Genomic DNA, 26,442 nt, shown 5'->3' with positions numbered 1-26,442 from the left:
CCCTGTCTGTGTCGCTTATAATCTTATCCTTCTGAATCACGGACCCCTCAGCTTTCTCTGCTCCAAAGGAAACAACCCGAGCTTATCCAGTCTCTCTCCATAGCTGATATGCTCCATCCCAGGGAACATCCTGGTGAATCACCTCTGCACCCTCTCCAGTACAATCACATCCTTCCTGGAATGTGATTCCCGGAGCTACATACAGTACTCAATTTTGGCTGAACCAAAGCCCGGTATTGCTCTTATAATCTATGCCCTGATTAGGAAACGCTACACCCAAGACTGGATAAGCTCGGGTTGTTTCCTTTGGAGCAGAGAAAGCTGAGGGGTCCGTGATTCAGAAGGATAAGATTATAAGCGACACAGACAGGGTGGATAGACAGCAGCTGTTCCTTTTAGTGGGCGGCACGGTGGCACAGTGGTTAGCACTGCTGCCTCACAGCGCCAGAGACCCGGGTTCAATTCCCGCCTCAGGCGACTGACTGTGTGGAGTTTGCACATTCTCCCCGTGTCTGCGTGGGTTTCCTCCGGGTGCTCCGGTTTCCTCCCACAGTCCAAAAGATGTGCAGGGTCAGGTGAATTGGCCATACTAAATTGTCCGTAGTGTTAGGTAAGGGGTAAATATAGGGGTATGGGTGGGTTGCGCTTCGGCAGGTCGGTGTGGACTTGTTGGGCTGAAGGGCCTGTTTCCACACTGTAAGTAATCTAATCTAATTCTTAACTCGTCCATTAACCTGTCTAGGAGAAAGTGAGGAATGCAGATATTGGAGATCAGAGCTTAAAAAATGTGTTGCTGGAAAAGCGCAGCAGGTCAGGCAGCATCAAAGGAGCAGCAGAATCAACGTTTCGGGCATAAGCCTTCTTCAGGAATCCGCCCGAAACGTCGATTCTCCTGCTCCTTTGATGCTGCCTGACCTGCTGCGCTTTTCCAGCAACACATTTTTAAGCATTAACCTGTTCGATCACATTCAGGGATGTGTGGAGAAGCACAATCTGAGCTTCCCAGTGTGCTGCCATTCATTGAGTCCTCCCCACCTGGTTCCTTCTCCCAAAGTGCATCACCTCATATTTATCAGGGTTACATTCCATCTGCCATTGATGTGCCCATCTGACCATTCCATCTGCATCTTCCTGTAACGTAAGGCCTTCCTCCTCACTGCGAACCACCCAGCCAATCTTTATGTCAAACATACACTTATTATCACACCTCCCCCATGCTCCACCTAGCCCTCTCCACATTCAGATCTATATTTTGTTATGAATAACACAAACAATAAGGGACACAACACTGCTCCCTGTGGAACACCAGGGGACACTGGTCTCCAGGCACACAAACAGCCTTCTCCCACCACCCTCTGTCTCCTGCTACTAAGAATAATTATTGCAACTTGTCAAGTTATCCATCAATTTGTGAGATTTTACTTTATTTTTCAGTTTCCCAGGTGGGAATTTGTCAAAGGCCTTCCTACAAAACTAAATAATCGACCTCCTCATACGAATTCAATCATATCCATTGGATGTGACTTCCTCCTGATAAAGTCATGATAATTATCCCTGATCAAACCTTGTAACTCTCATTGGAGTTCGATTTTCACCTTCCCCGATTTTATCCAGTAGTTTCCTTAACAGTGATCTAATGCTCGCTCATCTCTTATAACCTGGCCTATCTCTCCCACTCTTACTGTGAAGTGGAATCGTATTAGCAGTTCTCCAGTTCTCTGGCACCTCCCCTATGGTCAGATTCTAATTAAAATATTCAGTCAGAGTCTTTCCTCCCTTGACCCCAACAGCCGCCTGTGATACAACTCATTTAGACATGGAGATTGGTCCATCTGTAGGCAGAACAAAACCTCAAATCCTTTCTCGTATTTTACATCAATCTGTTCAAGAGCTTCCTAGTCCACCTTCTTGAATTCTGTACCTGCATCCTCCTTCTCCCAAGTAAAGTAGATGTGAAGTTCTCATGTAACAATCCATCAATGTTCTCCAGCTTGACACACAGATTGTCCCTTTGGTTTCTAATGGACACTAACTGTTTGCTGATTATTCTGTTCTATAGTCCGTGTAGAATATTGTGGGATTCTCCCTTATCTCGCCGACTTGTACTTCTTCATGTCCCTCTGTTATTCAGTCCTTCCGATGTTTCTAAGATTCACTACAATCAACTCTCATGTTTTGAAACTCAATGTTACAGGCTGAGGTTCCCCATCAGACAATCTTGCCATTTTACGGATTAATCTGCATAATACCTTTTGCAGTTCCTCTCCAGTCAATATATTCTTTCTTAGATTGGGACTCCGAACGATACACAATATTCTACGTTTAGTCTCACCAACACTCGATGCAACTGGTGCACGACATCCGCTATCTTCCAATTGCATTCACATGAATGTAAACCTCATTTTTACTTTCCCATTTGCATATGTTCTTCCCATTACCTCTCGTTTTAATTTTTCTTATGAACTTGCTGTGTGAGTTCTTTAAAAAAATCTCATGAATATCCAACTATTCGTTATCCAATGGTTCATCATTGCCTATGTCCACAAGAATCATCGTCAAACTGTTCCAAAACAACGTTTGCCACTTCTGGTTTTCCTTTCATCGGTACATTCTCCCACTCCCCAGTTATGTTATTACCTTCTAAATATCTAGTAGCATGTCCTTTGTAATCGAGTCCAACAGATGCGTGACTGAGGATGACAAGATAACTGGTCTGTAGTTCACCACTCACCATCTTCATCCGTTCTTAAAGTGTTGGATAATATTTATAACCTTTGCCTTATCCAGATTGGCTAAATGCCTTTCGGGAATGTGTCGGAAAATAAAGTGAAAATCCACGATGCAATTAACATGTCTATTGCTGCTTCCTCTGAAATTCTTGTATGAAGTACATCTAGTCTGTCAGATTAATAAATACTCAATCCAGCTTTCTTCTCAAAGATGACCTCAACATTGATAAGAATGATCTTAGACTTTTACTTACACAAGTCCCATGGTCACTTAATATTCCTGGAAGAATTTCTGGACATTCTTCCATGAAGATAGACACAAAGAAGCTGTTTCTTTTCCCTGCGATTTCTCTGTTCTCTGCAATAAATTATCCTGAACACACACCAACTGTTCCACATTTGACCTTGTTTTTAGTTTTTTTCATACATTGATAGACACTTTTTCGCAGTCTTTATGTTTTTCTTTCATTTGCACGCTTTTTCTCTTTCTGATTTTCTTCTCAGTTTCTTGGTCATCATTTGCTGGGTCCTACATTTCTCTGAATCCACTGGCTTACTGCAGCACTTGGCATTTTTCTAAGCTGCCTCCTTTAATCTAATAGGAAGATGAAGGTGGGGTTGAAAGTGATAGTCGGAGAGGAAGGAGGGTGGACAGATTGATAGGGAGGAAGTTGGACACGTAGGAACGTTCAAAAGTGCGGTGCTGATTTGGAAGTTCGGAGTAGGATAAGGTGGGATAAGGGTAAATGGGGAAATCCACTATGATCCCCTGTGGTTGGAGGATCCCAAGGCAGAAGAGGAGGCTTTCTTCCTCCAGGCTTCTGGTGGCTCGGGTTTGGCGATAGAGCAGGCCGAGGACCCTCATGTCCTTGGCAGAGTGGGAAGGGGAATTGAAGTGCTCAGCCACAAGGTGATGGATTTGTTCAATGTGGTTGTCCCAGAGATGTTCTCTGAATTAATCACAAGTTGACCTCCTGCTTTATCAATGTAGAGAAGACACATTGGGTTTCATGGATGCAGTATATGAGGCGTTCTGTCTCCCTTCGTCACCTATCACTTTCAACCCCACCTTCATCTCCCTATCGCAATCCCAGCTCCCTCCCCCTGTCACACCCACTTCCCATTTATCTCTCTGCCCCCTTGGCCCAGAAGCTTCATTCCTGATGAAGGGCTTATGCCTGAAACATCGATTTATCTGCACAGTCAGTATGCTGCCTGACTGTGCTTTTCCAGCACCACATTCTTCGACTCTGATCTCCAGCATCTGTCGTCCCCCCTTTCTCCTCACACCTTCATGGCTTGCATGACTCAGATTTATAACGGTTACTGCAAATAAAACAAAAATTGTCTTGTACTCAAACAGCATAAAAGAAAACCAATACATTTTGGTCACTGATTCCAAAAGGTCCTTTACAGCAAAATTTTCAATTGGCCCTTCTGAGCACTCAATACCAATTCCTAAATAACCTGATCTCGAGCTCAGTGCTCGACATAATGATCATGTAAACCATCTCACACGTGGTCAAGAAATCCATATTTTCAGGCATTAGCATTCAATTAGGTTAACACAGTTTAGATATAATTTAAACAGTACGTTATTACTGCAGTACCCACAAATGTGCATATCTCATTTCCTGTTTTATAACATGTCCATCATTTGTATTGCAGCTTTCACTTTGATATGTAACTCCCATCAATGTTTGCTCCTCCTTGCTGTTTTTGCGCTCCACCTTACTAGATTCTGTGGAATCTGAGTGACGTGGGCTCTGGGGAGATTAATGGTAGACATCTCTCACATCATTTATGATCTTCTCCAACTTTAACTTCTCAGGATCTCCCGTAATGCTGATGGAGTAGAGAAGGACAATGATCTTCCAACAATACTCTGTATTCGCCCAGAGGGCTGAGACAGCTCTAACCTGGGTGGGAAGTTTACAGCAGGCTGGTAAAGTGTTGCTGTTGCTGTACAGAGATATCACATCTGGAGTAGTGTGTACCGATTTCGCCTATTCTATGAAGAAAGGATGTTGCTATATTCGAAGCAGCTCAGAGATGGTTCCCTCAACTGATTCCTGCAATGAAGGTGCTACCTTATAACGAAAGGATGATCAGGTTGACCCAGTAGCCACTGGAGTTTACAAAAATTAAAGATGATCTTATTTGAAAATAGCTGACAGAAGGAGTTAACAAGTGAAGTCAATTACACAGATAATGGAGGAATCCATTCTGTTCTCCAGCCTGTTACACAGGAGCAACAGGAGGATATTCAGGCCTTCGAACCTGTTACACCAAAACAGAACGAAGCTATTCAACCCCTATACATTTACAGAAGGAGGCCAATCAGCCACTCGAGCCTATAACAGTAGGCCATGCTGCACCAGTATCCTGTTAAACAGCAACAGGATCAGTCCATTCAGCCTCCTCAAGGCTGTAACATAGGAACTGGAAGAGGTCACACAGTGACTGGAGATTGTTACACATGGGAGCACCAGAAAGACGTCAGCCCATCGATATTGTACACCAGCAGGATGATGAGTCCATTCAGCTACACGTGGCTCTTACTCAGCAATTAGAGCAGATCTCTTAAAGCCTTGTGCCCAATAAAAAAGGAATTCAAAGCAAAAGGTGAAGGTTTTCAAAAGGGAAGAGCTTGTCATAATGGTATACATTAGGGAGTAAAATGTAACAATAAACTATGGAATTTAAGGCAAATTTTTAGAGTCCATTGTTCAGGACATTTGCAAACTCAAATCACAATTCGTCAGAGTCAACATGGTTTTATGAAGGCTAAATCATGTTTGAATTGTTTGCTTGAGTTATTTGAAGATGTCACAAATAAGGTGGATAGTGGGAATCCTGGAGATAGAACATATCTGGTCTTCCTGAAGGAATCGGATATGCCGCTTCTCCAAAGAGTAGATGGTAAGATCAGACAACATGGGTTTAGGAGTAATTTATTAGCTTGGATGGAGGATTGGTTAACCACCATAATGTAGTCAGATGGAATAAATGTGTCATTTTATTTTGGCATTGATTTCAGTTCTCATGCCTCAACCATTTGCAATCGATGGTATTACTGTACTCGGTTGACGGGAGAGAAAATACAATTCCACATTTTCAGATGACACTAACATCGATGGGACATTACTTCGGAATGATAATGCAAGATATTTTAAAACATATGGATAGGTTGGAAGAATGGGCCAATATTTAACAAGGAAAATTAAAGTGAATAAATATGGGGTTATTCAAGTTGGCCAGTATAATAGAAAGACAAATTATTATCTAAATGGAGAGAAAGTTCAAAGTTCTTAATGGATCTGGGTGCCTGCTTGCATCTCACAGAAAACCTGCCTGCGGGTACAGCAAGTAATGAGAAATGCAAGCATAATTTCAGTGTTTATTTATAAAAGGATAGAGTAGAAAGGTAGGGAGTGTTGGTGTAGCTGTGCAAGGCATTAGTGAGGCTGCAACTGGAGTACAGTTTGGGTCTCCTGCAGAATGAGGTATTTCCATTGGAGGCAATTCAGAAGAGCTTCATTAGATTGATTCCATATTTGATGTGTTTGTCTTATGAAGAGTAATTGAGCAGTTTAGGCCTATACTCTCGACTTTATAAGAATGAAAGGAGATCTCATTGAGGTCTGTAAAATGCAAAAAATCATTGAAAGTAGAGATGTGGAGTGGATTTTTTTCACGTGGCGCAATCTACAATAAGAGACTCGAGTTTTAGAATGGAGAGATGGCAGGAAAGTGGAATAGAGGCCGCGTTGACATCAGCCTCATCGAGGGGTTGGATCCCTCACAGATGCTCCTTGTTCTTATTCAACTCTTCAACTATGTTGCCCATGAATGGGGGAGGACTGGGTATCATACAAGAAGCAGACACTCAGAATAAATCAGTTAGAGAGAACGTAACCAGTCGGGTCACACAGTGACCAGCGCTGGGTTCTCAACTATTTACAGTCTATATTAATGATCAGGAGGATGGAACAGATATAGAGATGCTGAGTTTGGTGATGTCCATAAGACCATGAGGCCATAAGACATAGGAGTGGAAGTAAGGCCATTCGCCTCATCGAGTCCACTCTGCCATTTAATCATAGCTAATGGGTATTTCAACTCCACTTACCCGCATTCTCCCCGTAGCCCTTAATTCCTTGTGACATCAAGAATTTATCAATCTCTGCCTTGAAGACATTTAGCATCCCAGCCTCCACTGCACGGCACAGCAATGAATTCCACAGGCCCACCACTCTCTGACTGAAGAAATGTCTCCGCATTTCTGTTCAGAATTTACTCCCTCTAATTCTGAGGCTTTGCCTTTTGGTCCTAGTCTCCTCGCCGAACGGAAACAATTTCCTAGCGTTCATCCTTTCCCAGCCATATATTATCTTGTAAGTTTCAATTAGATGTCCCCTTAACCTTCTAAACTCCAATGAATACAATCATTAGATCCTCAGCCGTTCCTCGTATGTTTGACCTACCATTCCAGGGATCATCCGTGTGAATCTCCGCTGGACACGCTCCAGTGCCAGTATATCCTTCCTGAGGTGTGGGGCCCAAACCTGGACACAGTACTCCAAATGGGACCTAACCAGAGCTTTATAAAGTCTCAGTAGCAAATTATATTCCAACCGTTTTGAGATAAATGGCAACATTGCATTTGCTTTCTTAATCACAGGCTCAACCTGCATGTTTACCTTTAGAGAATCCTCGACTAGCACTCCCAGAATCCTTTGTACTTTGGCTTTATGAATTTTCTCACCGTTTTGAAAGTAGTCCATGCTTGTATTCCTTTTTCCAAAGTGCAAGACCTCGCATTTGCTCACATTGAATTCCATCAGCCATTTCCTGGACCACTCTCCCAAACTGTCTGGATCCTTCTGCAGCCTCCCCACCTCAGTACTACCTGCCTGTCCACCTATCTTTGTATCATCAGCAAACTTTGCTAGAATGCCCCCAGTACATTCATCCAGATCATTAATATATAACGTGAACAGCTGCGGCCCCAACAATGAACCCTGCGGGACACCGCTTGTCACTAGCTGCCATTCCGAAAAAGAACCTTTTATCCCAACTCTCTGCCTTCTGTCAGACAGCCAATCCTCAATCCATGCCAGTAGCTCACCTCGAACACCATGGACCCTCACTTTACTCAGCAGTCTCCCGTGAGGCACCTTATCAAAGGCCTTTTGGAAGTCTAGATAGACCACATCCACTGGGTTTCCCTGGTCTAACCTACTTGTCACCTCTTCAAATAATTGTTATGTCGCTGTGATAAGCAAGAGATTAAATTATCAAGAGAGGGTGGAGAGTCTGCAAATAGATTCAGAGAGGTAAAGATAATAGATAATAGTTTGGCAGGTGGAATATAACATGATATAACCTCTCATTCCATTTACAGGAATAATGGAAGGCAGTATGTTACTGAAATGGAGAGGGATTACAGGACTTAATGATACTGTATACTGGGGGGTTCACTCAGATCCGTTCAGACATGGGAAGTTTTGCTCCATCCCTGATCGTCAGCTCCCAGACACTCCAAGTGACCCCATTGCTCTCCGTACACATAGAATACTTTGATGTGGTTGATTGGTGGTGGGGATGGTGTTTGGAAACGTGCATCAAGGGGACGGCCTTTATCCAAGATATATTCATTTCTTTCTACGTGGAGACCCGATGACGATGGGAATGGCTGACTGCTTCTGAATGAAGAGGTCATGGTGGGTATTCACCAACATGATGTACGGTGCATGGGCACACTGTAACATTAATAGAGAGACTCCTCCGACAGTTCCTCTACCTCTCCCCATTGACATGAGTACTCTGCAGATGCCATGTACACCATCAGGAATCCCACTATACTGGATACACCCGGCAGCTCCCTGCTGAGGGAGAAACAATGTATTTACCTCATCCACCATATATATCCTCCATCACCGAATGGTGACATTGATGTTGAGATACTGGGAAATGATGGATATGTCACCTAGTCCTGCCTGGAAAGTTCTGGATCATAGAAGCTGAATGAAACAGTGACCCTAACAGCCACCGGCAGCACCATCATCCCCCTGGTGTGAAGCTGCAAGTCGTGTTAAAGGAGATGACACCGCTCTGTGACCAGCTCCTTGTTCAGTCAGGGTCCCCTCACACTCTCCTGCTGGGTTAAGTGAAGCTTGGGAAGCTGTTCCTGGAAATCCCAGAGTGCATTCAGCAGATCCCTTTCCCCACACACACTCATTCCGTGGTTTCAGAGCTTCCACTCTCTGCAGCTTCTGCTCCATTTGTTGTTCATCTTACAGACCCAGATGCTGTAGCTACAGTCCCCAGGCTCTATCCAGAGTTGGGTCACCAAATCCTCAGGTCTCCCTGAATGCCTAAGGCACTCACAGCACAACTTCCAACAAACCATCCCCAGCCCCTCCACTAACCTTTCAATAACAGGAGTCAATCAGAAAGCCTTCGGCTACTGATCCCTGCAAAATATTTTAAGAAGGTCGCTTAGACCCAAAGCTTTCCTTATTCTGAATATAGATGGGAAGTGTGCGTTTCAGATATGTTGCGACTGGTCAAACCACTCAACATTAAGCAAAATATAATCTATTTAAATGCTTTAGTTAAAATACAATCAAAGAAAAGAACATTGTGGGATAGCTTATATGTTGGAACACTAACACAAACAATAGATACAGTACCTTTGTGGTTTACACCGCTTGGCACAAAAATATATTCAAATACAGATCTTTACAGCAGTTTTCCAATCCTGGGGGAAACAACATCGACAGAGATCTTAGAGAGAAACAGCTGGGGATCATGTATTGAAACTTCCAACTATTCTGGGATCCCCAGCAGCTTCTGAATGCTGCAGCTAAAAACAAAACGAGAAAACCTGACGAGGGAGAGCTGGCCGCTGCCCTTCGATTGTTACCACCATTTAATGAAACCTAAAGGCCTCCTCAGTTATTTACTTAAACTGTGTTCAGACAGCAGTTCTGCACCTCTGCCTTTAGAACCTCTCTTCAAAAACAACCTAAGAGAAACTAACCTCTTTACAGTGATAGTATACTCACAACTCCTCCTTTAATAAAATGACCCATCAATACACAAAGATGGATTAATTGTAGACCTGCTAATCGTCCTCTATTTGTAGACTGAAATGCATATTGTAAATGACTGCAGATGCTGGAAACGCGAGTCTGGATTAGTGGTGCTGGAAGAGCACAGCAGTACAGGCAGCATCCAAGGAGCAGTAAAGTCGACGTTTCAGGCAGAAGCCCTTCATCAGGAATACAGGCACAGAGCCTGAAGGGTGGAGAGATAAGTGAGAGGAGGGTGGGAGTGGGGAGAAAGTAGCATAGAGTACAATAGGTGAATGGGGGAGGGGATGAAGGTGATAGTTCGGGGGGAGGGTGGAGTGGATAGGTGGAAAAGAAGATAGGCAGGTAAGATAATTATTGGCTCAGTGCTGAGTTGGATGTTTGGAACTGGGGTGAGGTGGGGGAAGGGGAAATGTGGGAACTGTTCAAGTCCATATTGATGCCCTGTGGTTGAAGTGTTCCGAGGCGAAAGATGAGGTGTTCTTCCACCAGGTTTCTGGTGGTGACGGAGTGGCGATGAAGAAGGCCCAGGACCTCCATGTCCTCGGCAGAGTGGGAGGGGGAGGTGAAATGTTGGGTCACAGGGCAGTGTGATTGATTGGTGCGGGTGTCCTGGAGATGTTCCCTAAAGTGCTCTGCTAGGAGACATACAGACTCCCCAATATAGGGGAGACCTAATGTCGAAGGCTCCTTTAGGGTCTTGGATGGAGGAGAGGGAGGAAGTGTGGGCGCAAGTTTTACAATTCCTGCAGTGGCAGGGGAAGGTGCCAGGATGGGAGGGTGGGTTGTAGCGTTTTGTGGACCTCACCAGGTAGTCACGGAGGGAACGGTCTTTACGGAAGGCGGAAAGGGGTGGGGAGGGAAATGTATCCCTGGTGGTGGGGTCCGTGGGAGGTGGCTGAAATGTCGGCTGATAATTTGGTTTATACGAAGATTGCTAGGGTGGCAGATGAGCACCAGGGGAATTCTGTCCGTGTTATGGGTGGAGAGGTGAGGTCTGAGGGCGGAGGTGCGGGATGTGGATGAGATGCCTTGGAGGACATCTTTCACCACGTGGGAATGGAAATTGCGTTCTCTAAAGAAGAAGGCCATCTGGTGTGTTCTGTGGTGGAACTGGAACTCCTGGAAGAAGATTCGGAGGAGGCGGAGGACTTGGGAATACCGGATGATATTTTTGCAGGAAGTAGGGTGGGAAGAATCCAGGTAGCTGTGGGAGTCAGTGCGTTTGTAAAAAATGTCGGTGTCAAGTCGGTCGTCATTGATGGAGATGGAGAGGTCCACGAAGGGAAGGGAGGTGTCAGAGATGGTCCAGGTAAATTTAAGGTTCGGGTGGAATGTGTTGGTGAAGTTGATGAATTGCTCAAATTCCTCACGGGAGCAAGAGGTGGCACCAATGCAGTCATCAATGTAGCGGAGGAAGAGGTGCGTATATATATTACATTGACTCTGAGCATACAAATGTTCACAACTAGTTTCGATTTCAGTCATTTTACTCCTGCCACAGAATGCCTTTGTCTTTCTTCATTCAAGTCTCCACAACGTCTCAAAACTTAGGTTTTCTCGCCCTGTCACCTGTATGATTTCAAATTGAATGACAGCAATAATAAGCTCAATCGAAACAGACTGGCATTCTTCTCCCTCAACTTCTCCAAAAAACTTTAAAGGGTCACAATCATTGATAAAGATTTGTCTCAGGTACGTTATTTGCAATTTAAATGCTGAAATGTTCTAACGCCAACACCAAGCTGAAAGCCTCCTTCCCCATTGTGGAATAAATCTGTTGATGCTTCCACTGGACACTAAACCACACGTGACATAATGCAGCACTTCTCATCTCTCCAACACTCCCTCTGAATGACATAGCTCCTCACGTCTCAGTGTAAAAGAATTACATACTTCTGTACCGCTTACTGCAGGAACCTCTTTACCTGCTACTCCTGGCCTACGCCAGTAAACCTTACTCTCACAGGGATATGTTTTAAGAAGACCTCACACATTCTTCTCAATCCCTCACAGAAACCAAACTTTGATTTCTGAACCCAATCATCATCATCAGCCATTTCAGCTTCTAACCTTGCCATTGTAACTCTCTGCCCTTCCACACGAGTTCTCACGGCTGCAGGAAGTGAATTGTTGAACTTCTCCAAAATAAGAATCTCTCTAACAGTGTCATAGGTTTGCTCTGTTTTTAATACCTTTCAAAATTACTTTGTTTGATCCTTTCATACTCAATGTGCGTTTAACCAGGGATCCTTTTTTAGATTCCTGAAACGCTGTCTGTCAGCTACTGGCACAAGCTCATATACACTTCAGATGGCTTTCTTCACCTCCTCCTCCTCCCCAGACACCGCCTCTGATAGGGATGCAAATACCTATCAGCTTTGTTTGAATCAACTAAATCCACATGGTCACTGGCCACTGCATTGGTTTAGCCACTTTCTCAAATGAAATTGAAAAGGCTCCCCCATCATTCTTATCAAATGTAGATAATGTCTGGATGTATCTGAACAGATCCACATCAGGCCTTTGGCTACTACAGGGTTGCTCATCCTCACTATCCTCCTCATCCAGCCTACTGTCTACCTTCATCGCCACCTTCTATGTCAACTTTCCTCTCTAATTACTAACTTTTGAAGTTGAAACTCTCTGCTTTTCTTCTCTCTTTTTCTCTCTTTCTTCTTCATTTTCTGTTCTTTTATTACTACGCTTCATCATAATTCAAACTGTTTCAATTCCTTCTCATGTTCACGGTGCCTCATTTGAAATTGAATTCTCGCCATTTCCAAAGAATCTGATGGCGTTTCCACCAAATGTAATTGCCGAGCTGTAGCTGTAATTATCTCTCATTTTCTCACAGACAAACGCAACCCCACCTTCAGCTTCTCTGTCAATTCCTACAGCTTTGCCTTCATTACCTTTTGTTAAACCCCCAACTTCACTTCTTCCACACCCAAAGAACTCTGAGTGACTGAAAGAATCTTTATACACAAAACACTGTTTAAACCAGCCGAATTCAACATCCGGAACAAAAGACACTAACAACTACCATTCACGACCTTTGAACCCAATAGCCTCCCAGTGCATACTCTCCACTGTCTGCATGAGAGTATTCTGGATGTTCTGGTTTCCTCCCACAATCTAAAGATGTGCATATCAGGTGAATTTGACATGCTAAATTGTTTGTAGTTTTCAGGGATGTGTGGGTTAAATGCCTTAGTCGGGATAAATGTGTAATAATAGTGTAGAGGAATGTTTCTGGGGAGGTTACTCCTCGGAGGGTCGGTGTGGACTTGTTGGGTCGAATGGCCTGTTTGCACATTGTCGGGATTGTAATTCAAACCCAATTTGGTGTTATCGATTTAGAACCAGACAAGAGTCTACAGTTTGCTACAGACCAACCAGACCGCCTCAAACTATTTCAAGTGGGTAGGTTGGATGCGAACCTTTTCTTATTTTAAAGGTAGATGTGAAGTGGGTGTTCCAGATGTGATGCTACTCGCCAAACCACTCACCATTAATTAAAACACAATATATTTAAACACTCTAATGAAAATCCATAGAAAATGAAGAGGATTTTAGAATAACTTAACTATTGGAAACCTTAACCGAACAGTGGATACAAAACCTTCCAGAAATGAACTGTTCCAATATACTAATATCACCTAAAACACACCATGGTAAAAAGGCGCATTCAGACATACAGTTCTCCAATCCAGGAGGAAATAGCATCAAGTGAAGCTTCAGAGAGAATAGCAGCTAATTTACTAAATTTACTAAAACTTCCAATCCTTCTGGGACACAAGCACCTGGTGACGTACAGCTATAAGGAAAAAAAACTAGAAAGCCTAGTCTATGCGAGCTGGCCATTATTACTGCTATTTATTAAAAACCCTAAAAACCTAAAAGTTATTTACTTGAGCCGTTTACAGTCGGCAGTTTGGACTTTAAGATCTCTTGTTCAAAAAAAAAGAGAAAATGACCTTTTAAAAAATAAGAGTGACAGCATTGTCACACAATTTAGATGCCTGGTCCTTCACTCCATGAGCTTCCCCGTGTTACTGATCGCAAGGTCACCTGAGTGGGGCAAACACAGGTACACTCCAAGTTACAAGGATGTGTCGCATAACTTCTGAAACATGCCTGTCCATTGCCATCACATGGGACATACCGGGAAGTGAATAACAGCCTGACACACACCATTTCACTGTTTCTGAGCTACACAATGCCAGCACTCGATACAAAATATAGCCAAAACTCAAGGCCAGGGAAAGATGCAGAGGGACAGAGATTCATATTAAAGACAGAAACAGACAGTTAATTAACTGGGAGGAGGTTGCGGAAATATGGGAAAAAAGACAGAACAGTGGGACTAACTGGAGAAGTGAGATCTTCGGCAGTAAAATTATGAGAATGAGAACATTGAATAAAGGCATTGTCAGATCAGCTGAAATGGTTTGTTACATCAAATTCTCAATCTGCTTCACCGAACACCACAAACAACATAAACTGGGCCAAGATGACAGCCCAGCATGGAGAGCTGTGCAGAGAAGGCTCGTGTGTTGCTCAGTAAACTGCACTATCTGCCCAGCATAGAGAGTATTGCAAACGTAACTATCATATGCTAACTATACTCGCATCAGATTACTATCTCCAATGGGAAGGTTTGTGTGTGTGTGTGTTCATCAGAGTGTGAGAGAGACAGTGCGTGTGTGCATGCGATTGGCGTGGTTGATGCGAACTCATTGAGAAGGAACGCACATGGAGGAAACTATTTTAAATGAGGTGACAGATGAGGTAAAGTGTTTGAAAATGTTCAATAAAGGCATTGCCATAAAAATAGCAATATATATCCGCGTGCACATGAATGACAGATGGATGGGAATTTGGTGTGAGTTCGAATCAGATTTGCTTGGACAGGTTTGAAGCCGGGAGCGTCAGCAGCAGATTATTATCTTCATTAAGACTGTATTTCATAACTCAAGGTTCAAACAGGAGATGGAATAAGCCAGTGAGATACATTGTGGAGTGGTGAGTACTTCAAGTTAGAAATGGTCAGGGCATGGTGTCAAGAATCAACTCATGATCAAAGGGTTCACCCACAGTTATGACTCGTCTGCTTCAGCCGCAGATATTGGTCAGGGATGGGTTGGAAACACTGGAAGGAAGTGGAGTCTGTAACCAGGACAGCAGACAGTGACCTCCATGCTATTAATATTTAAAAAAGGCAAAGATACAATACATTGCGGTTATCTGCTGAAACTGAGTAGGTCAACATAGAGACCCATGAGTAACATTGCCAAAGCAGAGGGAGACAGTAATTGAACACCTTCATTGATGTAGTTGTAGAGGTCTGTAGAGTAAATATCTGGATTCAGAGTTTCAACAGGAACAATAATAGTGGGTAGAAGTGTAGAATATATGAAAGACCAATAATACAGTCATAACTGGTTTATAGAAAAGAATGGACAGTACCACTTACCAGGAACACCAACGATAGCCAGGAAGGGATAATAAAAATATTGAATAATGAGAAGAGCGTAATAGATCTGCGATGATAATGACAACCAATAAAATGCAGAAAGATACCAAACATAATCGGATAAGCTCCTGTCTATTGTTGGAATATTCCAGTCTAATGTTCTCAGATTCTGGTCCATGTTTAGAACATTCCAGTTTAATGTTCTCAGATTCTGATCTCTCCTCCCCCTCTCTCCGGATCTGTTGATCCCTGTCAGTGCTGTTGGTAATGGTCCCGCTCATGTTATGGAGTAACACATTGAACAACATCTATTTATCATTAAAAGATGGAAACCCTCCACTGGGATAATTAGAATCCATGGAGATTGGCATTAATTGCAGTCACTGAACAAATAGGATCAGTTTTCCAGTTCCATACATCACTTTTCATATCACTATAAAAGGGAACATTTACCGGTTTTGGGTGGAAGGGATGAGGGTTGCTGAGGGATGGACCATAAATCTTTAAATATTTTTAATCTTTTTTTTAGTTGTATATGAGAGTATTAAGAACACTGCAGGGGTCTATACATGTTCCACTCTGTTTACGAAAGGAAGCAGTTATAAAATAACAGATCGGCTACATAAAAAAAAAGTCGGATGGGCAAGTTTCTAAATGCCTTAACCTACAGTATGATACTTAATGACCAGTGTGAGGGTACTCCGGGTTTTAAGTGCCATGTTTTCAAATCCTTTCATAACCTTGAGGCAGAGAATGGAGACTGCTGCTCAGCAACAGGCCGAAGCAATTCTATGCCTATGAGCCTCTTACAGAGGGATAGGAGAAGGCCATTCAGTCCATATTAGCCTGCTGTTACTTGAAAAGGTGGAACTCTGGAATATTCGCTCATTTTGCCAACAAAATCATTCAAAATAAAAGGATTTGTCGCTACAGCTGTATGAGGTGTCACTGAGAGGACACCTGAAGTTCATTGTTTCTGTAACTGAGAAGGGATGGACCTCCATCAGATTCAGTTTACTGGCTGCTAGTAATCCAGGGGTTGATGTGTCATTTAAAGTCTCGTGGCTGTTGTACAGGGACAGGAGGGTCCCATGCAGCCTCTCGAGCCTGATACTGTTTTGTTAACATTTCAAGTCTGTTACGCATAAATATTACGTTTAAACTAGTTATGGAACAGGAAAGACCTGATGTAAGCAATAAAGTTCTAACTTGGAACAAGACCAATTTTGAAAGTGTTAGGCGAGTCCTGTGAAAGGCTAATTGGAATACTCTATTCGCAGGTAAAGTGATGGTTGGAAAATGCAAGGCAATCAAAACTTGGTTTCAGAGAGTCCAGAGCCAACGTGTTCCCATTCGTGAGATGGGCAAGGCTGATTGGTGCAGGGAGTGCTGGATGGCTAGAAATATTGATGCTCTGGTCAAGGTAAGAAAGGAGGCATATGTCAGGTAAACAGAACTGAAATCAAGTGGATCCCCAGAGGAGTATAATGGCAGTAAGTGTATAGTCAACGGAGAAATCAGGCCAGAAAAATGTGAACACGAGTTGGCTTTAGAAATAGGGTTATCGAGGTATTCAAGAAATTCTACAAATCTTTTCATGGCAAAAGCTTAACTAGGGAGAGATTAGGGAACCTTAAAGATCAGTAAGGCTACCTATGTGTGGAACCACAAGAGATGGGAGGGATATGAAACGAGTATTTCTCCTCAGTATTTAATGAGGAGGGAGTTACAAGAGCGAGAGAATGAATAAGTGTATAGTGATAGCTTGAAAAGTATTTATATTACAAGGAGGTGTTGGACATTTAAAATCACATAAAGGTGAACAAATCCCTGGGACTGAATAGTTGTATCCCAGACATTTGTGGGAAGCTACGAAAGCGATTGCTCTGCATTTTGCTGATAGATTTGTATCATTGATTTCCACAGGTGATGTGTCAGAAGACTGGAGAGCTGCTAACGTAGTGTCATCATTTAAGAAAGGAAGGAAAAACCAGGTAACTATAGACTGGTGAGCCCGACGTCAACGGTGACTAAATTGTTGGAGGGGACTTTGAGGGAAAGGATGTATATGCATTTGGAAAGACAAGGACAGAAGAGGGCTTTGTAAATTGGAGATCACGTCTCACTGACTCGGTGGAATTTTTTGAGGAAGTGATGAAGATGACTGATGAAGGCAGGACAATGGATGTTGTCTTTATGGAATTCAGTAAGAAAACCAAAATGTTCTACATGGTAGACTGGTTAACAAGGTTAGACTGCCTGGAATCCAGGGAGAGCTCGCCATTTAGATCCAAACTTTTCTTGAATATTGGAGACAGGGCGTGACAGTGGACATTTGTTCATTAAACTTGGAGACCTGTGACCAGTGGTGTGCCACAAAGATCAACAGTGGGTCCACTGCCTCTTGTCACGTATACAAATCATTTGCATTTGAGTATATGAAGTATGGTCAGTATACTTGTAGATAATTCCAAATTTTGTGGTGTAGTCGACAGTAAAAAATTATATCTCCGAACAAAGGGGAAAGTTGATTAGGTGAGCCAAGGGGTGGCAGATGGAGTTAAATTTAGATAAATGTGAGGTGTTGCATTTTGGCAAGACAAATCAGGGCAAGACATGTAGGTAGGGTTCTGTCAAAATTTGCCAATCAAAGAAAACTTCATTGAAATTATAGAATCCCTACAGTGACGAAACAGGCTATTCAGCCCATCGAGGCCACACCGACCCTCTAAACAGTATCCTACTGGACAAACCCTACCCTATCCCTCTGAGCCTGCATTTTCCATGGCTAATCCTCCTCACCCACACATCCCTGGGTACTTGTGGCAGTTTTGCATGGCCATACTATACTTGCCTGTATATCTTTGTACTGTGGCATGAAAACGTAACACCTGGAAGGAACGGGGAGAATGTGCAAACTCCACACAGGCAGTCATTCAAGGATAGAATTAAACCAAGATCGCTGTGCTCTGAGGTAGCAATGCTAGTCACTGAGCTACTGTGTCACCTGGTGGTGCAGGCTCTCAGGTCCTTGAAAGTGCTGTCACAGGTAGACAGTGTAGTGAAGAAGGCATTTGGTGATCTTCTCTTTATTGGTGCGTGCTTTGAGTCTCAGCGTTTGCATGACATGTTGCACCTGTCCAGGACATGGGTTTGACCACTTTTGTAATATTGCCTTTAATTCCGGCCAACCTGCTGTCGGAAAGACGTTGTCAAACATAAAAGGGTAAGAAGAGATTTAAAAGAATGTTGCATATGTTGGAGGCTTTGAGCTACAGGGAGAGTTTGAATAGGCTGGGACTATTTTCAAGTGTTGAGGCTGAGGGGTGACCTTACAGATGTTTATAAAATCATGAGGGTCATAGATAAGGCAAACAGTCAATGTCTTTACCCCAGGATAGGCGAGTTGAAAATTACAGGACAAAGGTTTAAGGTGAGAGGGGAAAGATTTATCAAGGGAAATGAGGCACAACACTTTCGATGAGAGATTGCTGTGTGTATGGATTGAGCACCCAAAAGAGGTGGTGGAGGCAGGTACTGTTACACCATTTAAAAGGCATTTGAATGGGTATGTGCATGGGAATGGTTTACAGCGATATGGGCCAAGGATTGGCAAGGGGTCGAGATTAATTTAGGGATATTTGTCCAGAATGGATGACTGGATCGAAGGGCCTTTTCCGTGCTGTACATCACTGAGACTCTGTTGACTCTTGAGTGTTTCACACAGGAACAGGAGGAGACTATTCAGCTTCTGAATTCTGTCAGGCAACTTGTTTGCTCAATTACTGAGAGTCAAATACAAAAATACATCACTCAGATTTTGATGGTGTTTTACAGAAACAGGAGAAAGACTTTTAGTCAAGAGAAGCTGTAAGGAATGTGAAGAGGCCATTCAGTCCCTCAATTCCATTAAACAGGAGCAGCAGGTGAGCACAGAGCTATTGGAGTCTGTTAGTCGGTAGCAAGAGTAGGACATCTACTTTCACAAACGTGGGATCAGGAGGCATCACTCAGTTGCTCAAGACTGGGAGCAGGAACAGGAGGCAGTCACTCAACTGCTCGAGACTGGGACTCAGGGACGGGAGGCAGTCACTCAACTGCTCGAGACTGGGACTCAGGGACAGGAGACAGTCAATCAACTGCTCGAGACTGGGACACAGGAACAGGAGGCAGTCACTCAACTGCTCGAGACTGGGACTCAGGAACAGGAGGATATCATTCAACTGCTCGAGACTGGGACTCAGGGACGGGAGGCAGTCACTCAACTGCTCGAGACTGGGACACAGGAACAGGAGGCAGTCACTCAACTGCTCGAGTCTGGGAGCAGGAACAGGAGGCAGTCACTCAACTGCTCGAGACTGGGACTCAGGGACAGGAGGATATCATTCAACTGCTCGAGACTGGGACACAGGAAGAAGAGGGTGTCAGTCAACGGCTCGAGACTGGGACACAGCAAGAGGAGGGTGTCAGTCAACTGCTCGTGACTGGCACACAGGACGAGGACGTAGTCACTCAACTGCTCGAGACTGGGACACAGGAAGAGAACGTAGTCACTCAACTGCTCGAGACTGGGAAACAGGAACAGGAGGCAGTCACTCAACTGCTGGAGACTGGGACACAGGAACAGGACGGTGTCATTCAACTGCTCGAGACTGGGACACAGGAATAGGAGGGTGTCATTCAACTGCTCGAGACTGGGACTCAGGGACAGGAGGCAGTCACTCACCTGCTCGAGACTGGGACATAGGAACAAGAGGGTGTCATTCAACTGCTCGAGTCTGGGACACAGGAACAAGAGAGTGTCGTTCAACTGCTCGAGATTGGGACACAGGACCAGGACGCAGTCACTCAACTGCTCGAGACTGGGAGACAGGAAGAGGAGGGTGTCAGTCAACTGCTCGAGACTGGGACACAGGACGAGGACGTAGTCACTCAACTGCTCGAGACTGGGAAATAGGAACAGGAGGCAGTCACTCAACTGCTGGAGACTGGGACACAGGAAGAGGAGGGTGTCATTCAACTGCTCGAGACTGGGACTCAGGGACAGTCGGCAGTCACTCAATTGCTCGAGACTGGGACACAGGAACAGGAGGCAGTCACTCAACTGCTGGAGACTGAGACACAGGAACAGGAGGCAGTCACTCAACTGCTCGAGACTGGCACTGGGAAATCTGGAGGCTTGTCAGGCCCCAGGATCCTGTTACACAGGGACAGCAGGAGGTGACTCACTCCCCACCAGCTTTGGGCACGGAGAGGTGGGGAGTTTGCCTGTTACAAATAGAAATAAATGAATAAGTTACATTCGTGGTCCACACAATCCTGCCCCACCATTCACTAAGAGCACGGCTGATGTGATAGTGATGCCTCATGCCATTTTACGGAGACTGTCCTCTCTGCAGCCTCTGCTGCATTTGTTGGTCATGTGGCAGACCCAGATGCTAGAACAACAGTCATCATCACTCATCCAGAGGGTCGGGTCTAAACTGATGAGTCAGGATTTGAACGGTCCAATCATAAGAATGAAAACACAAAATAAAGGCATTGCCAGATGTTTCGTTCTCTCACATTCGCAATCCAACTCACATAATCAACCCATCCATTGTACGTTCTGTATGGAGCACTGTGTAGATCCAGCTAGTGAACTGCTGAATGCAACCCAGCAATGTCCAGAGTGGAACTCTGTGCAGTCCACACCAATGCTTGATTATAATCATGGGCTAAATGTCCAGCGTGAGGAGCTATGCAGAGCGCACTGGTTCATTCATATATAACCCCAGGCTTTTGCATTGTTCGGTAACACTGTGTTAGATCACTGCCCAGGGTGGGGAAACTTGCAGCCAATGCTGGCAGTAACAGGATGTGCAGCTTGCATCCTTTTACAGCTTTGTATCTCCATTGCGCCTTGACGAGGTGTGCTGTGGGTGTGAACATCACTGAAAGGGAGAGATGTGAAATGAAACAGTTTCAATACCAATGGTTCTGATTCAGGCGCATACCACTCCAATATTTAAAGATGAAATAACTGAGATAATGTTGAGTGAGGTTTTGTGGATGGTGCAAAGAAGTAAGAGGGGGTTGGCGATGTTATCGTGGTTGCACTATAAGCCTCCAAATAGTCAATGGGAATTAGAGAAAAAAATAGGCAGGGAGGCTAGGGAGACTTGCAGGAACAATAGGATAGTCATAATAGGTGATTTTAATTATACTAACATAGACTGGGACTTCCAGAGTGTTCAGGACTTAGATGTAAAGAAATTAGTTAAATGTGTTCAGAAAAGTTTCCACGAACAGCATGTAGAGGGTCCTACTCGGGAAGGGACAAACTCGACCTACTGTTGGGACATAGGGCAGGATAGGTGACGGGGGTAAAGTGGGCGAGCATTTTGGGACCAGTGACTAGAATTGTATGAATTTTAAACTAGTTATGGGAGGAACAGAATTGGTCCACAGATTCAAGTTCTAAATTGGGGCGAGGCGAATTTTGTTGGAATTAGACAGGGACTTGCAAAGGTTTATTGGAGTAGCTTGTTTCCAGGAAAAAGTATCTCTGATAAGTGGGAGGACTTTTAAAGTGAGATAGCTCGAGTTCAAGGTCTATATGTTCCTGTGAGGGTGAAGGGAAAGTGAGACAGGAAGAGAGAACCCTGAATGACAAGAGATAATCAGGATCTGACCAGCAAAAAGGAGGCGTGGCTCAGGTTCAGGCAACTGGAATCAATGGAATCTCTGGAGAGACACAAGGGATTCGGGAGTTTACTGAAGAAGGAAATCAGGAGGGCGAAAAGGGGGTATGACATCGCCTTGGCTGAGAAAAAATAGGGTGAATCCAAAGATGTGCTTTCACTATAGTAAAGAAAAAGAACGACTACAGAGAAAATAGGACGCCTTAAAATCCAAAGTGGGCATTCATGTGTAAAACCACAACAGATGGGCGAGGGCCTCAAGTTCCCCTCTGTGTTTACCATGAAGAAAGACGTGAAGATCTGTGACCTTTGGGTGGGTTAGTTGTCATATCTTGGTATGGTTCATATCACAATAGAGGTGCTGTTGGACATATCAGAATGCATAAAGTCAGGTAAATCTCTTGGTCCTGACCAGATATATACAAGAGCACTGCAAGAAGGGAAAGAAGACAGTTCAGGGGCCAAGGTCCCGGAAGACTGGGCAGTAGCAAATGTTGTGCCCTTAATCAAGAAGGGCTGCAAAGAAAAGCCTGGGAAATATAGACCAGTAAGCTTCACACCTGTTTTCGGTAAACCACTTGAGAAGGTTCTGAGCGATAAGATATGCATGCATTTGGAATGAAAGAGTTTGACTTGGAACAGTCAGCATAGCTTTGTGCATGGCAGATCATGCCTTACAAATTTTGTTCAGTTTTTTGAGGAAGTGACCAGGAAGGTTGATGAAGTCAGGGTGGTGGACATACTTTATATGGATTTCAGTAAAGCCTTTGAGAAGGTTCGAGATGGTAGGCCGGTCAAGAAGGTTAGATCACATGGACTCCAAGATAATCTGGCAAATTCGCAACACAGTTGGCTTGGCGTTAGGAAGCAAATGGCTCTAGTGGAGGTATGCTTATCGGATTGGAGGCCTGCGACTAGAGGAGTGTCTCAGGGTTCGGTGCTGGGTCCTTTGCTGTTTGTTATCTATATCAACGGTTTGGCAGAGAATGCACACCGCAAGGTTAGTAAGTTTGCAGAAGACACTAAAATAGGAGGGATCCAATGAGGAACATTACCAGAAATTGCAGCAGTACCTTGATCGGCAGCGGAAGTGGGCTGAGAAATAGCATGTGGAGTTTAACATAGAAAAGGGTGACGTCTTGCATTTTGGAAAGTCAAATCCAGGTAGGAGTTTAATGATGAATGAGAGGGCCTTAAGGAGTGTAGTGGAACAAAGGACATGAGAGATCAGGTGCACGGTTGTCTGAAATTTGAGTCATAGATACACAGGACAGTGAAGAAGGCGATTGGCACACAGGCCTTCATCATGGCATTGAGTATAGAAGTTGGGTGTGACGCTATGTTGCAGTTTTACAGGATGTTGGTAAGGCTGCAGTTGGAGTATTGGGTTCAGTTTTGTTCTCCTTGCTCTAGAAAGGATATTATTGAATTAGAAAGAGTGTAGAAGAAATTTCAGAGTATGTTTCCTGGGCTAAAGTGTTTAAGTTATAGGGAGAAGTTGGATCGGTTAGAACTTATTTTATTACAGCCTAGGAAACTGAGAGGGTACTTATAGAAGTGTAGATAGTTTGTGAGAATATTTGTAGCTCGGGTGTTCGTTGTTGTAGTTTTGTTCGCCGAGCTGGGAATTTGTGTAGCAGAATTTCAGTGGACAGCTGGAACTGACAATCGGAAGCGGTAGATACAAACCACGATAAATGTCGGAGGAAACATCACAGATGCGCTTCGCAGGAGGCACCCAAGCACAAAGGATGTCACCGAGACAGGGGACGAAACGTCTGCCACACAAATTCCCAACTTGGCGAACAGAACCACAACAAGAAGTGTAGATCTTATCAAATTATGAGAGACGTACATAAGGGTGAATACCTCATTGTTTTCGCAAGGTTGGGGAATCGAGGACTAAAGGACATCCGTTAATGCTTCGAGAGGAATAATATAAAAATTAACCCTTAAGGGCAACTTGTTTACACACAGTATGGTACACATATGGACTGAGCTGCCAGGGGAAATGGTTGAGGTGGGTACAATAACAACATTCAAAAGGCATTTGGACAAATACACAGATAGGAAAAGATTAAAGGATACAGAGCAAGGGCAGAGAAATTAGATGAGTGTGGATGGACATTTTGTTCGGCATGGAACAGCTGGGCAGAAGGGCCTGTTTCTGTCTGTAGAACCGTATGATTGTAAATACGTGTACTTTGGGATAGAGGCAGGGAGGGGGAGACTGAGAAAAAATGTCATGGAAAGATGTGTTCACTGTTTCCAGAATGCTGAAATGAAGACATTTCAACAGTATCATGCAAGCCGGGTCAGTATTACGAAGAATTATGAGTGAATGGTATATTAGTACGAGTTCAGGCAACAGAGAGTTTTGAATGAGCATTTGTCCTGCAGCTTTGTAACTGGGAGGGAGGACTGCAGAGTCTTCGACACATTGAGCTGTATAAAACTGTAATTTGTCTCAGGTTCATTTTCATTGAGTGTGACAGAGGGATTATCTGTACGAAGCTGGGCTAGTTTCCTGGTGCTATCTTATCGAACTCATCTCATTAGCTACCCACCCCACCCCATGGTGTCCCTCTCATTAAATTCTCCCACCCATCATGATTGACCAGATGGCACTCCGGCACTTATACCCCAGTTTTCATCAAGTGCCTGTTCGAGGGCATTTCCCATGGAACGCACTCTCCTAACAATATATTCCATCTGCTTTATACTTTCATACGACAGTCGGCATGCTTTACACAGACCAAACAAAAACATCTACATTTATTTTATGGTTATAGATTCCCATCACACTTAGTAATTCTTCTTATGTCACTTGACCCACCTTAATAATATTAAATCAAAGACAGCTTCTAAACACGCCTTGTTATGAAATACAATTTTGAGCCGAGAACGATTTTACCCTCAGCCGTTATCTTGACCGTTATCTGAATTGTACCATTTTCCTTGTTATGGATGTTTCTCTTGCCCTTTGCTTGTGACTGTTTCTGTCTGTGACAGTTGCTCTGTCTCCCACTCAATTAGTTGGACGGCTGGTTTGTGATGTAGAGGGAGGCCAACAGTGCAGGTTCAGTTCCTCACACTGACAAAGGTTACTCTGAAGGGGACGCTTTTTCAACCTCAACCTCACCCCATCACCCAAGATGTGGTGACGCTCAGGTTAAACCAGCATGAGTGGTCCCTCGAAAGAGAGTTCTTTGGGACTCTATTCTTTCAATGTTAGCATTTTATTTTTTAAAAAAGAAGTAATTTTATTGAAAAGAGATTTCTAATACTATAATAACCCAATAACAACACAACTCAAATAACTGAACAGAATTACACTCATGTGCATGTACATATAAAAAAAGTTAAAAACACTAAATGGACAGAAGAAAAACAAAAATAAACAATAAATAATGAATCAATAGTACAGCTCATCATAACAAAACGATAGCTCTCGTTCTTCAAGAGCATTAACTGATACACATTTTTATGTTCATAATTGTTTCTTGCTGGATATTAGATTCATTAGACAATATCGTCATGGCTATATAAAAGCCCTTCTTAATGTGACAGATAAACCTGCATCGTGGTAATCCAAAAAGGGCTGCCATGTCTTATATAAATCTCTGTTTTTGTGATGCACCATGCTAGTGAGAAAGTCCAAATGGATGTTCTCCATGAAGAACTTACGACGACCCAACAGACCCGAGGTTTTCAGACATCCAACACAACAGAACATGTTTCGTAGCACACAAAGTAAGGATATATTTTTTCCTCATGTGCATCTGCGTAAGGTACCCTGAGCAGGCCCAGGAAAAGAAAAAACAGGTCCATCTCCAATTCAGTCCCCAATACCTACTCTATCACAGCTACCACAGTGCTCCAATATATATGAAGCCTGCAGCATGACAACAAGCAATGAGAAAGAGTGCCTGTAGTCATTCTGCATTTACGACATGCTGAAGATAATCCCACTTCGCATTTTGAGAGACAATCTGGGGTCAGATAGACCCTATGAAGAATTTTCAACTGCATGGAATGGGTCCTATTACAGATCAAAATCCTTCGAGCATTTTCACAAATGTCCTCCCATCTCTCCGAGATGTTCTGAACGCCCAACTCTCTCTCTCGCAGACATCGCAAAGCTGCACAATCTCGTCTGAGGGGACACACTCCAACTAATGACAAAGGGTACTGACAGAGAGTGTATTCTAAGCAATCAGCACCCACTTCTCTGTATCGGATCTGTGTGAGTCTGGTAAAGGTGTATTTTTATTAAATCAAATCTCTGATCTGAACAAACAAAAACGAAGAGGCCTCTACTAGGTAGACCATACTTATGAGTTATTTGATCAAATCATGTCATTCTTTCTCCCTCAAATAACACGTGGTGGCTCAGTAGTTAGCACTGCGGCCTCACGGCACCTGGATGCAAAGATGTGCAGGTTAGATGA

This window comes from Chiloscyllium plagiosum, unplaced genomic scaffold (assembly GCF_037043375.1).
Source record: "Chiloscyllium plagiosum isolate Xiang-an unplaced genomic scaffold, Cpla_swu_hap1 HiC_scaffold_33, whole genome shotgun sequence".
In the NCBI taxonomy this organism is placed as follows: domain Eukaryota; kingdom Metazoa; phylum Chordata; class Chondrichthyes; order Orectolobiformes; family Hemiscylliidae; genus Chiloscyllium; species Chiloscyllium plagiosum.
The sequence above is the reverse complement of the archived record's forward strand: the minus strand, read 5'-3'. Positions refer to the sequence as shown.